General features: G+C 45.6%; 2 pseudogenes; both read right to left on the reverse strand.

The window, feature by feature from the left end:
- Positions 1–4833: 4833 nt before the first annotated feature.
- Positions 4834–5181, reverse strand: LOC139001333 (protein p13 MTCP-1 pseudogene; annotated as a pseudogene).
- Positions 5182–9847: 4666 nt separating this feature from the next.
- On the reverse strand, positions 9848–10186 carry LOC139001334 (T-cell leukemia/lymphoma protein 1A pseudogene; annotated as a pseudogene).
- Between the last annotated feature and the right edge of the window lie 3254 nt (positions 10187–13440).

A 13440-nucleotide genomic window follows, 5' to 3' on the forward strand; every position in this document is an offset into this window, starting at 1 on the left:
GACCCCTCCGTGGTCCAAGGAGCAACAGCCACAGCTTCTCAGAGCGTCTCACTTTTTGGTCCTGGTATCGAAAGACAGGGGATGGGGTCTCCAAATGCATTTTACCTCGGCTTTTATCTTTATCATTTTTACTGTTGTGTTTGTGTTTGCCTTTGGTTTATTTTAAAAATTTATACATCTCAACTTTTCTTTCATTTTTAGCTTTAGATCTTTCTTCTTGAGAAACCTATACAAAACATACTTAAGGTAAAACATGACTCTATGAAGGTAACATGGTCCTATGGATTTTCAAGAATATTTTTTACATGACAGTTGACATAGAACATTAGGTTCATTTCAGGGGTACACCCCAATGATTAGACATTATATAATGGAGTAAGAAGTCATGCAATCAATCTCATGCCCCTCTGACACCATACACAGTTATTATAATATTACTAGAGGCTCAGTGCAGAAAAATCTATGCACTCTGGAGTGTCCCTCAGCCATCCTTGGGGCCTCTCCCAGTCTGGGACCCCTTGAGGGATGTCCAACTGATGGCTAAGGCCCAGTTTAGTGCTGCTGTGGAGGCTCCCTCCCACCCCTATGCTTCGCAGCTGTGAGCCTGGCGTTTGGCTGAGCGGCACTCCACCTGTGGGAGTGCACTGACCACCAGTGCACAGCTTCTGCCATGAGCATCTGCCCCTGGTGGTCAGTGTGTGTCATAGTGAGCAGTTGTTCTGCCATTTGGTCGATTTGCATATTAGCCTTTTACTATATACAATTGCATTGACTCAATGCTCTACTTTTCTGTACCATGACTATTCTTACTTTTTTTTCATATAGTTTTAGTGATTTCAGGGAGGAAGGGAGAGGGAAAGAATGTGAAAGATCAATGACAGAGAATCATGGATTGGTTGCCTCCTGCATGCCCCCTACTGAGGATCAAGACAGTAACCCAGGCATGTGCCCTGACGGGGAATCGAATCGACATCTTCTGGTTCCTAGGGTTAAGATAAACAACTGAGGAACGTTGGCCGGGCTCTTTTCTCTTCTTTTCTTTTCTTTTCTTAATTAAAACTTTGCAGGTGGTTCAAGTTTTCTTTCTGTACTGACAGCACCCGTCTTCTTTCTGATCATCTCAGAGGGAACACACAAAACATAGAACAATCCACCCCATGCAAATAATATGCTTGACCTTTATCAACTGATACAGGAATAAAGCTAATGTTAACATCCACGTGGGCTTCCTAACAGAGGTCTTGTTTCTCAGGTGCATTTTAGAGAGGTAGAATCAAAATATTCAGGGACAGACATACACCTGGGATACCTGATCGGGCAAACAGGAAGCAACGTGACAGGTGAAAGAGCACGTAGGATTCCTGAGGTCTCATAACTCACTTATAGAATGATCTCTCCCTTCCCCAAACCTCAGCCATGTTCTTAGCAAGAGCTGTATGGTTCTGCTGCTAAATTCACTTCAGTCCACGAAGCCCAAATTCCTTCCTCAGATCAGACTCCATCCTCAGTCCTTCCTCCTCCTCCTCCCATCCATTTTTTTTTCTTGCCTGTTCTTCTGGCTCTGAGGACAAAGCACCTTTCTTCACTCCTTTCCTCTGTGACTGGTCTCTGCTTCCCCCTGTCACCTGCAGAAGAAATAAAATGGCCATGCTACACCTGTTCCAGGGAGTCCATGTACCAGGAATGTGTACAGAAAAAACAAGGTTCCCCTGACTCACACCCCAGAAACCAGTCCCGTGAGACAGGTGGTGGTGAGGAAGGAAAGAGGTTTATTCAGGTGCCGGCAACCTGAGAAGATGGGGGAAGCTCGTCCCAAAACCTATCTGCACATCACAGTGCAGGCAGAGGCTCTTATAAGGAGGGAGAGGCGAATCAGAGCAAAGAGGTCAGGGGGCGTGGCTTGAGAATTTCTCTACATGACGACAGGCACAGTCCAATCTGATAAGGATCTTGCAAGTGGTCAGGTGTCGATCCAGTGTGCATCATCCTAGACTTTGTCCTCCTGGTTCTAAGGTTGAAGGTCATCAAATATCCCAGAACTGGGAAGGTCAGAGTTCATATCTTGTAAAATTAGTTCCTAGGAGTCTTATACAAACATGCTGTTTACCCACAAGCTTCATTATTAGTCAGAGTCTGCATTTACAGGAACAATGTGGAAAGAATGGTGAGGTGAGTTGTAATTCCCATGAATCACATGAATTCATGTAATTACTGTGACATGAATGCTGAGATGCTTCATTCTTCTTCAAGCCGTTTCCACCCCTAGAAAAAGTCAACTAGGCCCTAGCCGGTTTGGCTCAGTTAATAGTGTCAGCCTTCGAAATTAAGGGTCCCATGTTTGATTCTCGGTCAAGGGCACATGCCTCGGCTGTGGACTCGATCCCAGTCAGGTCCTTGCAGAAGGCAGACCTATCCATGATTCTCTCATCATGGATGTTTCTATCTCACTCCCTCTCCCTTCCTCTCTGAATTCAATGAAAATATATTTGAAAAAAAAGGCCGACGCTCTATCCACGGAGCCAAACCTGTTCGGGCGCTAGGTCGTCTTCCAAAAAAAAAAAAAAAGCAACTATTTAAAACAATGTTCAGCCGAAACCGGTTTGGCTCAGTGGATAGAGCGTCGGCCTGCGGACTGAAAGGTCCCGGGTTCGATTCCGGTCAAGGGCATGTACCTGGGTTGCGGGCACATCCCCAGTAGGAGATGTGCAGGAGGCAGCTGGTCGATGTTTCTCTCTCATCGACGTTTCTAACTCTCTATCTCTCTCCCTTCCTCTCTGTAAAAAATCAATAAAATATTTAAAAAAAAAAAAAACAAAAAACAAAAAAAAAAAACAATGTTCATTTCATCTGAATGCAACAATTGAATAATATTTTTTAAATGATTTCATTGACTCAGAGAGGAAGGGAAAGAGAGAGAGAGAGAAACATCCATGATGAGAGAGAATCACGGATGGGCCGCCTCCCACACACCCCCTACTGGCGATGGAGCCTGCAACCTGGGCATGTGCCCTTGACCAGGAATCGAACCGTGACCTCCTGGTTGATAGGTCGATGCTCAACCACTGGGCCACTCCTGCCGGGCCGGAAGGGTAATATTTTGATTATGAGAAATGCAACTTAGAAACACGACCCTCACCCTCCCCAGTCCTCAGCATTAAAGGTCTCAATTTGCATTTGCAAACACTTTCGTGCAAGAGGAGAATTTAATCAGCAGTTAGTTATCTCTATAATGCAACCATGGATGCCCTGAAATTGATTCTGGTGCTCCTCCCGGGCCCCCCTCCAGCTGTCTCTCTCTGGTGCGATGGTAGATGAATTTTATGATAGCTGGGCTTTGTTCAGGACTGTTTACTGCTATGCACAATTAAATATCCAAATGCATCCAGAGCTAGACGCTAAAGCCACACACAGAGCCTTTTCGAGCCTTCAAGAGACAACCCTGTCATCCCTCGTAATTCCTCAGAGGAACGAGATGATCAGCATAAAACACCCGTAATCCCCCAAACTTTCATTCTTTTTTTGGACAAGGTAGTATCAGTTGACGAACCGCAGGAGATCAAACAATGAGAACGCTGGTCATTGAAATGAAAACTATTTCCAGTGATGTCTTTGAGCCTGGTCTACCTGGGCTTGGCTATAATTTTCAGGCTTAAGGTCTTTTTCTTTGTCTTTTTCTGTTTAATATATTTTTAATAGAGGCCCAGTGAACGAATTTGTGGACCAGTGTAGTGCCTCGGCCTGGCCTGCGGGATTGGGCCGTAACTGGCTCTCTGACATTCCCTGAGGGTTTCCAGATTACGAGAGGGCACAGGCCAGGCCAAGGGACACCACCGGTGCACGATCGGGGCCAGGGTGGGATATGGGAGGTTGGTCAGCTGGGGTGGGACAATGGGAGGGCTCCAGGGCTTGTCCAGCACATCTCATTCAGTCCTGATCAACCAGACTCCAGTAGCAAGCTGACCTACCAGTCTGAATGTCTTGTCCCTGTTGGTCAATGCTTGTCATAGCAAGCAGTTGAGCAATCTTAGTATATCATTTATATATTATGCTTTGATTGGTTGAACAGATGACCAGTCTACTGGACACTTAACATATTATGCTTTTATTGTATAGGGTTGATTTCAAACAGGAGGGGAGAGAGAAAAATCAATGATGAGAGATAATCATACATCGGGTCCCACATGCACTCCCCCTACTGGCGATCGAGCCACAACCAGAGTGTGTGCCCTTGACCAGAATCGAACCTGGGACCTTCCAGAGTCCACAGTCCAACCCTCTATCCATGAGCCAAACAAAGTAGGGCTCATTGGTTAATTCTTGTCTTTGCCCAAACGAGGAATCAAACAGTCACCTCTGGGTTCATAGGTCATCCCTCAACCACTGGGAAACACCAGCTGGGCTCAAAATGCTTTTATTTATTTGAGAGAGAGGGATAGAGACAGAGAGAGACAGAGAGACAAAGGGACAGAGAGAGAGAGAGAGAAGTAGGAGGAGGGAAAGTAGGAGGTGGAGGAGGAGGAGGAGGAGGAGGAGAAGAAGAAGAAGAAGAAGAAGAAGAAGAAGAAGAAGAAGAAGAAGAAGAACAACAACAACAACAACAACAACAACAACAAAAACAACAAAAACAAGAACAGGAAGAACAAGAACAAGAAGAGAGAGAGAGAGAGAGAGAGAGAGAGAGAGAGAGAGAGAGAGAGAGACATCAATGTGCCCTCATACCAAGAGGGTGACAGATAGAATAACAGAGCTTATTTAAAAAGTGAACAGAACTATACACACGCACCAACAGGCCAGCAGGACTGGGGCTCAAGTTGACAAGAGCCAGGGACCCCATCATGTGTCCTTTGAGTCTTCCATCAGCTCAAGGATCATTTCCTCCACGCCATTCTTCTTGATGTGGTGCACGATGCGCCAGAACCGGCACAAGGAGTCAAGGTACTGGTCGCCAGGGTGGAGCGTCCACATAAAAGGCATGGTGCTCGAGGGCTCCGGGCTGGTGGTGAGTGCGATATGCCCACTGGGGATTATTTCCTGGCTCAACCGAACTTGGAGGACACCTCCTGTCTCCATGACGAGATGCAGCCACGTGCGCTTCTTATCGTCCTCATACACCGAGTTCCCATGGATCCTCAGGCAAATGGGGTGTGAGGTGAGGTGCAACTTTGACGGGAGCTTGGCCATGACCCCTTCGTGGTCCAAGGAGCAACAGCCACAGCTTCTCAGAGCCTCTTGCTACTTCGGTCCTGGTAACAAAAGAGAGGGGATAGGGTTTCCAAGTGCATTTTACCTTGGCTTTTTTCTTTATGGTTTTTATGGTTGTGTTTGTGGTTGCCTTTGGTTTATTTTGCAAATTTATAAATCTCAACTTTTCTTTCTTTTTTAGCTTTAGAACTCTCTTCTAGAACAAACTGTACAAAACATACTTGAAGTAATATGTGACTCTGTAAGGTAACATGGTCCTATAGAATTTTTAAAACATTTTTAAAATGACATATGACATACAACCTTAGGTTCATTTCAGGGGTACACGCCATGATTAGGCTTTATATAATGGACTAAGAAATCATGAAATTAATATCAGAGCCATCTGACACCATACACAGTTATTATAATATTATTATAGGCTCAGTGCACAAAATTCATGCACTTGGGGGGTTCCTCTGTCAGCCCAGCGGCCTCTCCCAGTCCGGGACCCATTGAGGGATGTCCAAATGACAGCTTAGGCCCACTTTAGTGCTGCCGTGGATGCTCCCACCACCCCCCTGTGCTCGGCAGCTGTGTGCCTGACATTTGGCTCAACATCACTCCCCCTCTGTGAGTGCACTAACCACCAGTGAACAGCTTCTGCCCTATCTCCCCCCGGTGGTCAGTGCGTGTCATAGCGACCAGTTGTTTTGCCATTTGGTAGATTTTCATATTAGCCTTTTATTATATAGGATTGACTCAATGCTCTACTTTTCTGCGACATGACTGTTCTTTCATTTTTTTCATATATTTTTACTGATTTCAGAGAGGAAGGGAGAGGGAGAGAAAGAGAAAGTTCACTGATGACAGAGTATCACGGAAAGGTTGCCTCCTGCACGCACCCTACTGGGGAACAAGACTGTAACCCGGGCATGTGCCATGACTGGGAATCGAATCGACATCTCCTGGTTCCTAGGTTTAAGCTGAACGATTGAGCCATGCCAGACAGGCTCTTTTCCTTTCCTTTCTTGTCTTTTATTTTCTTTACTTTACTTTTTTTTCTTTTTTCTTAATTAAAACTTTTAGTTGGTTCAAATTTTCTTTTTGTCCTGACACCACCACTTTCTTTCTTCTCAACTCAGAGGGAACTCACAAAGCAAAGAACAAGGCACCCCATGCAAATAATATGCAAATAAGATGCTTTACCTTTAAGAGATGGCAGAGAAACAAAGCTAACGTCTGCTTCCAGGTGGTCTTCTTAACAGCGGTATTGCTTCTCAGGTGCTGGCGAGAGAGGCAAGACCAAAATATTCAGGGACAGACAGATACTGGGATAGGTTATCAGGCAAACAGGAAGCAAAGAGACAGGTGAAAAAGCAAGTAGGATTCTTGAGGTCTCATAACATCACTTATAGAATGATTACTCCCTTCTTCAAACCTCAGCCATGATCTTGGCAAGAGTTGTATGGTTTTGCTGCTAAATTCACTTCAGTCCGCAAAGTCCAAATTCCTCCCTCAGATCAGACTCCATCCCCAATCCTTCATCCTCCTCCTCCCATCCATCTTTTTCTTACCTGTTCTTCTTGCTCTGAATGCAAAGCAACGTTCTTCGCTCCTTTTCTCTGTAACCGGTCTCTGCTTCCCCCTGTCACCTGCAGAAGAAAGAACATGACCATGATACACATATTCCCGGGAGTCCATGTACCAGGAATGTGTCCAGAAAAAACAAGGTATCACTAACACCAGAGAAACCAGTTCCGTGAGACAGGTGGTGGTGAGGATGGAAAGAGGTTTATTCAGGTGCCGGCAACCTGAGAAGAAGGGGGAAGCTTGTCCCAAATCCTATCTGCACATCTCAGTGCAGGCAGAGGCTTTTATAAGGAGGGAGAGGCCAAACAGAGCAAAGAGGTCAGGGGGCGGGGCTTGAGCAGTTCTCTACGTGCCCACAGGCACAGTCCAATCTGATAAGGGTCTTGCAAGTGGTCAGGTGTCAGTCCAGTATGCGTCATCCTAGACTTTGTCCTCCTTGTTCAAAGGTTGAAGGTCATCAAATCTCCAAGAACTGGAATGTCAGAGTTCATATCTTGTAAAATTAGTTGCTAGAAATCTTATACAAACATGCTGTTTACTTACAAGCTTCATTATTAGTCAGAGTCTGTATTTACAGGAACAATGTGGAAAGAATGGTGAGGTGAGTTGTAATTTCCACTGTGATATGAATGCTGAGATGCTTCATTCTTCTTCAAGGCATTTGGACCCTTTAGAAAAGTCAAATTTTCCCAAGCTGGTTTGACTCAGTGGATATACTGTCGGCCTGCGAACTGAAGGGTACAGGGTTCGATTCCTGGTCAAGGGCTCATGCCCCGGTTCTGAGCTTGATCCCCAGTGAGGGACGTAGAGGAAGCAGCCGATCCATGATTCTCTCATCATGGATGTTTCTAACTCTCTCCCTCTCCTTTCCTCTCTGAAAAAAAAAATTAAAAAAACTCACAGCTCAATGACCTGGACTGAGGCAAACTCTTCCCCAATTAGGAAGGAAAGATGAATGGGGTCCTCAGGAAATGTATGACATCTGCCTGTTGGCATTTAGGAGAAGCAAAAGAAAAAGAAAAAAGAAAAAATTGGTGAAAAGAAACATAGATCAAGTGTCACCCTCATACTGCCCTCGAAGGAATCGAGCCCAAAGGAGTCATGAGACTGAGTGTCTGCAGTGCAACACGTGACACAACTCAAGGCGTGGGCTCTTTTATAAAAATATATTTTTTTTTAATTGATTTTTGAGAGGAAGAAAGAGAGAGATAGAAACATCAGTGAAGATGAGAGAGAATCATGGACCGGCGGCCTCCTGCACGCCCCCCACTGTGGAAGGAGCCTGAAACCCGGGCATGTGCCCATGACAGGGAATCGAACCCAGGACCCGTCAGTCTGCAGGCCGATGCTCAATCCACTGAGCCAAACCAGTTCAGGCGCTAGGTTGTCTTTAAATGACAACCCCCCTGGTATGTTAAACCAAAAAAATAGTAAACTATTTTAAAACAATGTGCATGCCATCTGAATGCAACAATTGCTAATATTTTTTAAAATGATTTCATTGATTCAGAGAGGACAGGAAATCGAGAGGGAGAGAAACATCCATGATGAGAGAGAATCACGGCTTTAGCGTTTAGCTGTATGTGCATTTGGGTTTTTAATTGTGTTTAGCACTGAACAGCCCCAAACAAAGCCCAGCGATCATAAAATTCATCTACCATCGCACCAGCGAGAGGAGGCTGGAGGGGGAGCCAGAGGGAGCCCCAGAAATCAATTTAAGGATATCCATGGTTGCATTAAAGACAATCATAGATTGGCGGCCTCCCACATGCCCCCTACTGGAGATCGAGCCTGAAACCTGGGCCTGTAGTAAAAATATATTAAACAGAGGAAGAAAAAGAAAAAGACCTTAAGCCTGAAAATATTAGCCCAGCCCCGGTAGACAAGGCTCGAAGACATCAGTGAAAATAGTTTTCATTTCAATGACCAACGTTCTCATTGTTTGATCTCCTGAGGTTCGTGACCCAATAATACCTTCTCCAAAAAAAGAACGAATGTTTGGGGGAATTTGTGCACCAGTGTGGTGCCTCGGCCTGGCCTGCGGGGATCCGCCGAAACTGGCTCTCTGACTTCCCCCGAGGGGTCCCAGATTTCAAGAGGGCACAGGACAGGCCAAGGCACCCCACCGGTGCCCCATTAGATCTGGGGAAGGAAACGGGAGGTCTGCCAGCTGGCAGGGACCATCGGAGAGCTGCAGCGAGTGTACAGCATGTCTCACTCAGTCCCGATCAGCCAGACCCCAGCAGCAAGCTGACCTACCAATCTGAATGTCTTGTCCCTGGTGGTCAATACTTGTCATAGCGAGCAGTTGAGCAACCTTAGTATATCATTTGCATATTATGCTTTGATTGCTTGAACAGATGACCGGTCGACTAGATGCTTAGCATATTAGGCTTTTGTTATATAGAATTGATTTCATACAAGAAGGGAACAAGAAACATCAATGATGAGAGAGAATCATACATCGGTTGCCTCCTGCATGCCCCCAGCTGGGGCTCGAGCCCACAACCAGAGAATGTGCCCTTGATCAGAATCGAACCTGGGACTTTCCAGAGTCCACAGTCCAACCCTCTATCCACTGAGCTAAACAAGCTACGGCTCATTGGTCAATTCTTGTATGTGCCTTGATCAGGAATCAAACTGTGACCTCTGGGTTCATAGGTCATCCCTCAACCACTGAGAAACACCAACAAGGCTCAAAATGCTTTTATTGATTTGAGAGAAGGAGAGAGACAGAGAGAGACAGAGAAAGGGAAGAAGAAGAAGAAGAAGAAGAAGAAGAAGAAGAAGAAGAAGAAGAAGAAGAAGAACAAGAAGAAGAACAAGAAGAAGAACAAGAACAAGAACAAGAACAAGAAGAACAAGAAGAACAAGAAAAAGAGAGAGAGAGAGAGAGACAGAGAGAGAGAGAGAGAGAGAGAGAGAGAGAGAGACATCAATGTGCCCTCACACCCAGAGGGTGGCAGATAGAATAACAGAGCCTAGTAAAAAGGTGAACAGAAGTATACACGTCCCACCAGCGGGCTGCAGGACTGGGGCTCATGTACAAGAGCCAGGGACACTATCACGTGTCCTAGGAGTCTTCCATCTGCTCAAGGATCATTTCCTCCACGCCATTCTCCTTGACGTGGTGCACGATGCGCCAGAACCGGCCCATGGAGTCCTGGTACTGGCTGCCAGGGTGGCGCGTCCACAGCACAGGCATGGTGCTCGTGTCCAGCTGGGAGGTGGTGAGTGTGACATGCCCACTGGGGATGTCTTCCTGGCGCAACCGTACTTGCAGGACACCTCCTGTCTCCATGACGTGGTGCAGCCACGTGCGCTGCTTCTCGTCCTGGTACACCGAGGGCCAACGGATCCTGAGGCGGAGGGGGTGCGAGGTGAGGTGCACCTTCAAAGGGGGCTCGGCCATGACCCCTCCGTGGTACAAGGAGCAATAGCCACAGCTTCTCAGAGGCTCTCGCTACTTTGGTCCTGGTATCGAAAGACAGGGGATCGGGTCACCAAATGCATTTTACCTCTGCTTTAACTTTATGGTTTTTACGGTTGTGTTTGTGGTTGCCTTTGGTTCAAATTTATAAATCTCAACTTTTCTTTCCTTTTTAGCTTTAGATCTCTCTTCTAGAACAAACTGTACTAAACGTACCTAATGTAAAATATGACTCTGTGAACGTAACATGGTCCTATGGCATTTTAAAAACATTTTTTAAATGACAGTTGATATAGAACATTAGGTTCATTGCAGGGGTACACCCTAATGATTAGACATGATATAATGAACTAAGAAATCATGCATTTAATCTCATACCCATCTGACACCATACAGTTATTATAATATTATTAGAGGCTCAGTGCACAAAATTTATGCACTCAGGGGGGTCCCTCAGCCAATCCTGCAGCCTCTCCCAGTCCAGGACCCGTTGAGGAATGTCCAACTGAAGCCATATGCCTGCTTTAGTGCTGCTGTGGAGGCTCCCACCACCCCCATGTGCTCGAGTCTGGCTTTTGGCTGAGTGGCGCTCCCGCTGTGGGAGTACACTGACCACTGGTGGACAGCATCTGCCATGAGCATCTGCCCCCGGTGGTCAGTGCGTGTCATAGCATCCAGTTGTTCTGCCGTTTGGTGGATTTGCATATTAGCCTTTTTATTTTATTGGATTAGCTCAATGCTCTACTTTACCGTGCCATGACTATTCTTTCATATTTTTTCATATAGTTTTCTTGATTTCAGAGAGGAAAGGAGAGGGGGGGGAAGAGAAAGATCAATGATGACAGAGAATCACGGATTGGTTGCATCCTGGATGCCCCCTACTGGGGATCAAGACTGTAACCCGGGCATGTGACATGACTGGGAATCGAATCAACATCTCCTGGTTTCTAGGTTTAAGCTGAACAACTGAGCCATGCCAGCTGGACTCTTTTCTTTTCTCTTCTTCTCTTTCTTTTCTTTTCTTTTCTTTTTTTATTAATTAAAACTTTGTAGTTGGTTCAACTTTTCTTTTTGTCCTGCCACCACCACCTCCTTTCTGATCATCTCAGAGGAAACTCACAAACCATAGAACAACCCACCCCATGCAAATAATATGCTTTACCTTTAACAGCTGGCAAAGCTCAATTCAGTGTCCAGGTGGGCTTCTTAACAGCGGTCTTACTTCTCAGGTGATGGTGAGAGAGGGAAGACGAAAATATTCAGGGACAGACAGATACCTGGGATAGCTGATCAGACAAACAGGAAGCAAAGAGACAGGTGAAACAACAAGTAGAATTTCTGAGGTCTCATAACAGCACTTATAGAATAATCCCTCCCTTCACCAAACCTCAGCCATGCTCTTGGCAAGAGTTGTATGGTATTGCTGCTAAACTCTCTTCAGTCCACAAAGTCCAAATTCCTCCCTCAGATCAGATTCCATCCCCAATCCTTCCTCCTCCTCCTCCCATCCATCTTTTTCTTACCTGTTCTTCTTGCTCTGAAGGCAAAGAACCGTTCTTCGCTCCTTTCCTTTGTGACCGGTCTCTGCTTCCTCCTGTCACCTGCAGAAGAAATAAAATGGCCATGATACATATTCCCAGGCATCCATGTACCAGGAATGTGTCCAGAAAAAACAAGGTACCACTGACTCACACCCCAGAAACCAGTCCCGTGAGACAGGTGGTGGTGAGGTAGGAAAGAGGTTTATTCCGGTGCCGGCAACCTGAGAACATGGGGAAGCTGGTCCCAACACCCATCTGCACATCTCAGTGCAGTCTGAGGCTTTTATAAGGAGGGAGAGGCCAAACAGAGCAAAGAGGTCAGGGGGCGGGGCTTGAGGAGTTCTTTACGTGCCCACAGGCACAATCCAATCTGATAAGGACCTTGCAAGTGGTCAGGTGACAGTCCAGTGTGTGTCATCCTTGACTTTGTCCTCCTGGTTCTAAGGTTGAAGGTCATCAAATCTCCCAGAACTAGAAAGGTCAGAGTTCTTATCTTGTAAAATTAGTTCCTAGGAGTCTTATACAAACATGCTGTTTATCTACATGATTCATTTTAGTCATAGCCTGCATTTACAGGAACAACGTGGAAAGAATGGTGAGGTGAGTTGTAATTCCCATGAATAACATGAATTCATGTAATTACTGTGACATGAATGCTGAGATGCTTCATTCTTCTTCAAGGCATTTCCTCCCTTTGAAAAAGTCAAATAGGCCCTAGACGGTTTGGCTCAGTGGATAGAGTGTCATCCTGTGAACTGAAGGGTCCCGGGTTTGATTCTCGGTCAAGGGCACATGCCCAGGTTGTGGGCTTGATCCCCAGTGAGGCACATGCAGGAGGCAGCCTATCCATGATTCTCTCATCATGGATGTTTCTAACACTCTCCCTCTCCCTTCCTCTCTGAAAACAATGAAAATATATTTGAAAAAAAAAGCCCGAGGCTCTATCCCCTGAGCCAAACCAGTTCGGGCGCTAGGTGGTCTTTAAATGACTACCCACCTGGTATGTTAAACAAAAAAATATATAATATTTTAAAACAATGTGCATTTAATCTGAATGCAACACTTGCTTAATATCTTTTAAATGTTTTTATTGACACAGAGAGGAAGGAAAAAAAGAGGGAGAGAAACATCCATGATGAGAGGGAATCACGGATCGGCTGCTTCCCACACTCAGCCACTGAACCACGCCGGCTGGGCCCGTAGTGCAATATTTTGAATACGAAAAACACACCTTAGAAACACATCCCTCACGCTCCCCAGTACTCAGCCTTAAAGGTCTCAATTTGCATTTACACTTTCCTAAAAGAGGAGAATATAATCAGCAGGCAGTGATCTCTTTAATGCAAGAATGGATGCGCTGAAATTGATTTCTGGGGCTCCCTCCAGCTCCCTCTACAGCTGCCACTCTCTGGTGCGATGCTAGATGAATTTTATGATCGCTGGGCTTTGTTTGGGGCTGTTTAGTGCTAAATACAACTAAAAAACCAAATGCATCCATAGCTTGAGGGTAAGCCATATACAGAGCTGACTAGAACCTTCAGGAGACTAGCCCTGGCATCCCTCGTAATTCCTCAAAGGAAATAGATGATCAGCATAAAACACCCATAATCCTCCAAACATTCATTCTCTTTTTGGAGAGGTAGTATTGGTTGACCAACCTCAGGAGATCAAACAATGAGAATACTGGTCATTGAA

Source organism: Myotis yumanensis, unplaced genomic scaffold (assembly GCF_028538775.1).
Source record: "Myotis yumanensis isolate MYYU_CA2020_CCGP unplaced genomic scaffold, mMyoYum1.0.hap1 SCAF_414, whole genome shotgun sequence".
Lineage (NCBI taxonomy): Eukaryota > Metazoa > Chordata > Mammalia > Chiroptera > Vespertilionidae > Myotis > Myotis yumanensis.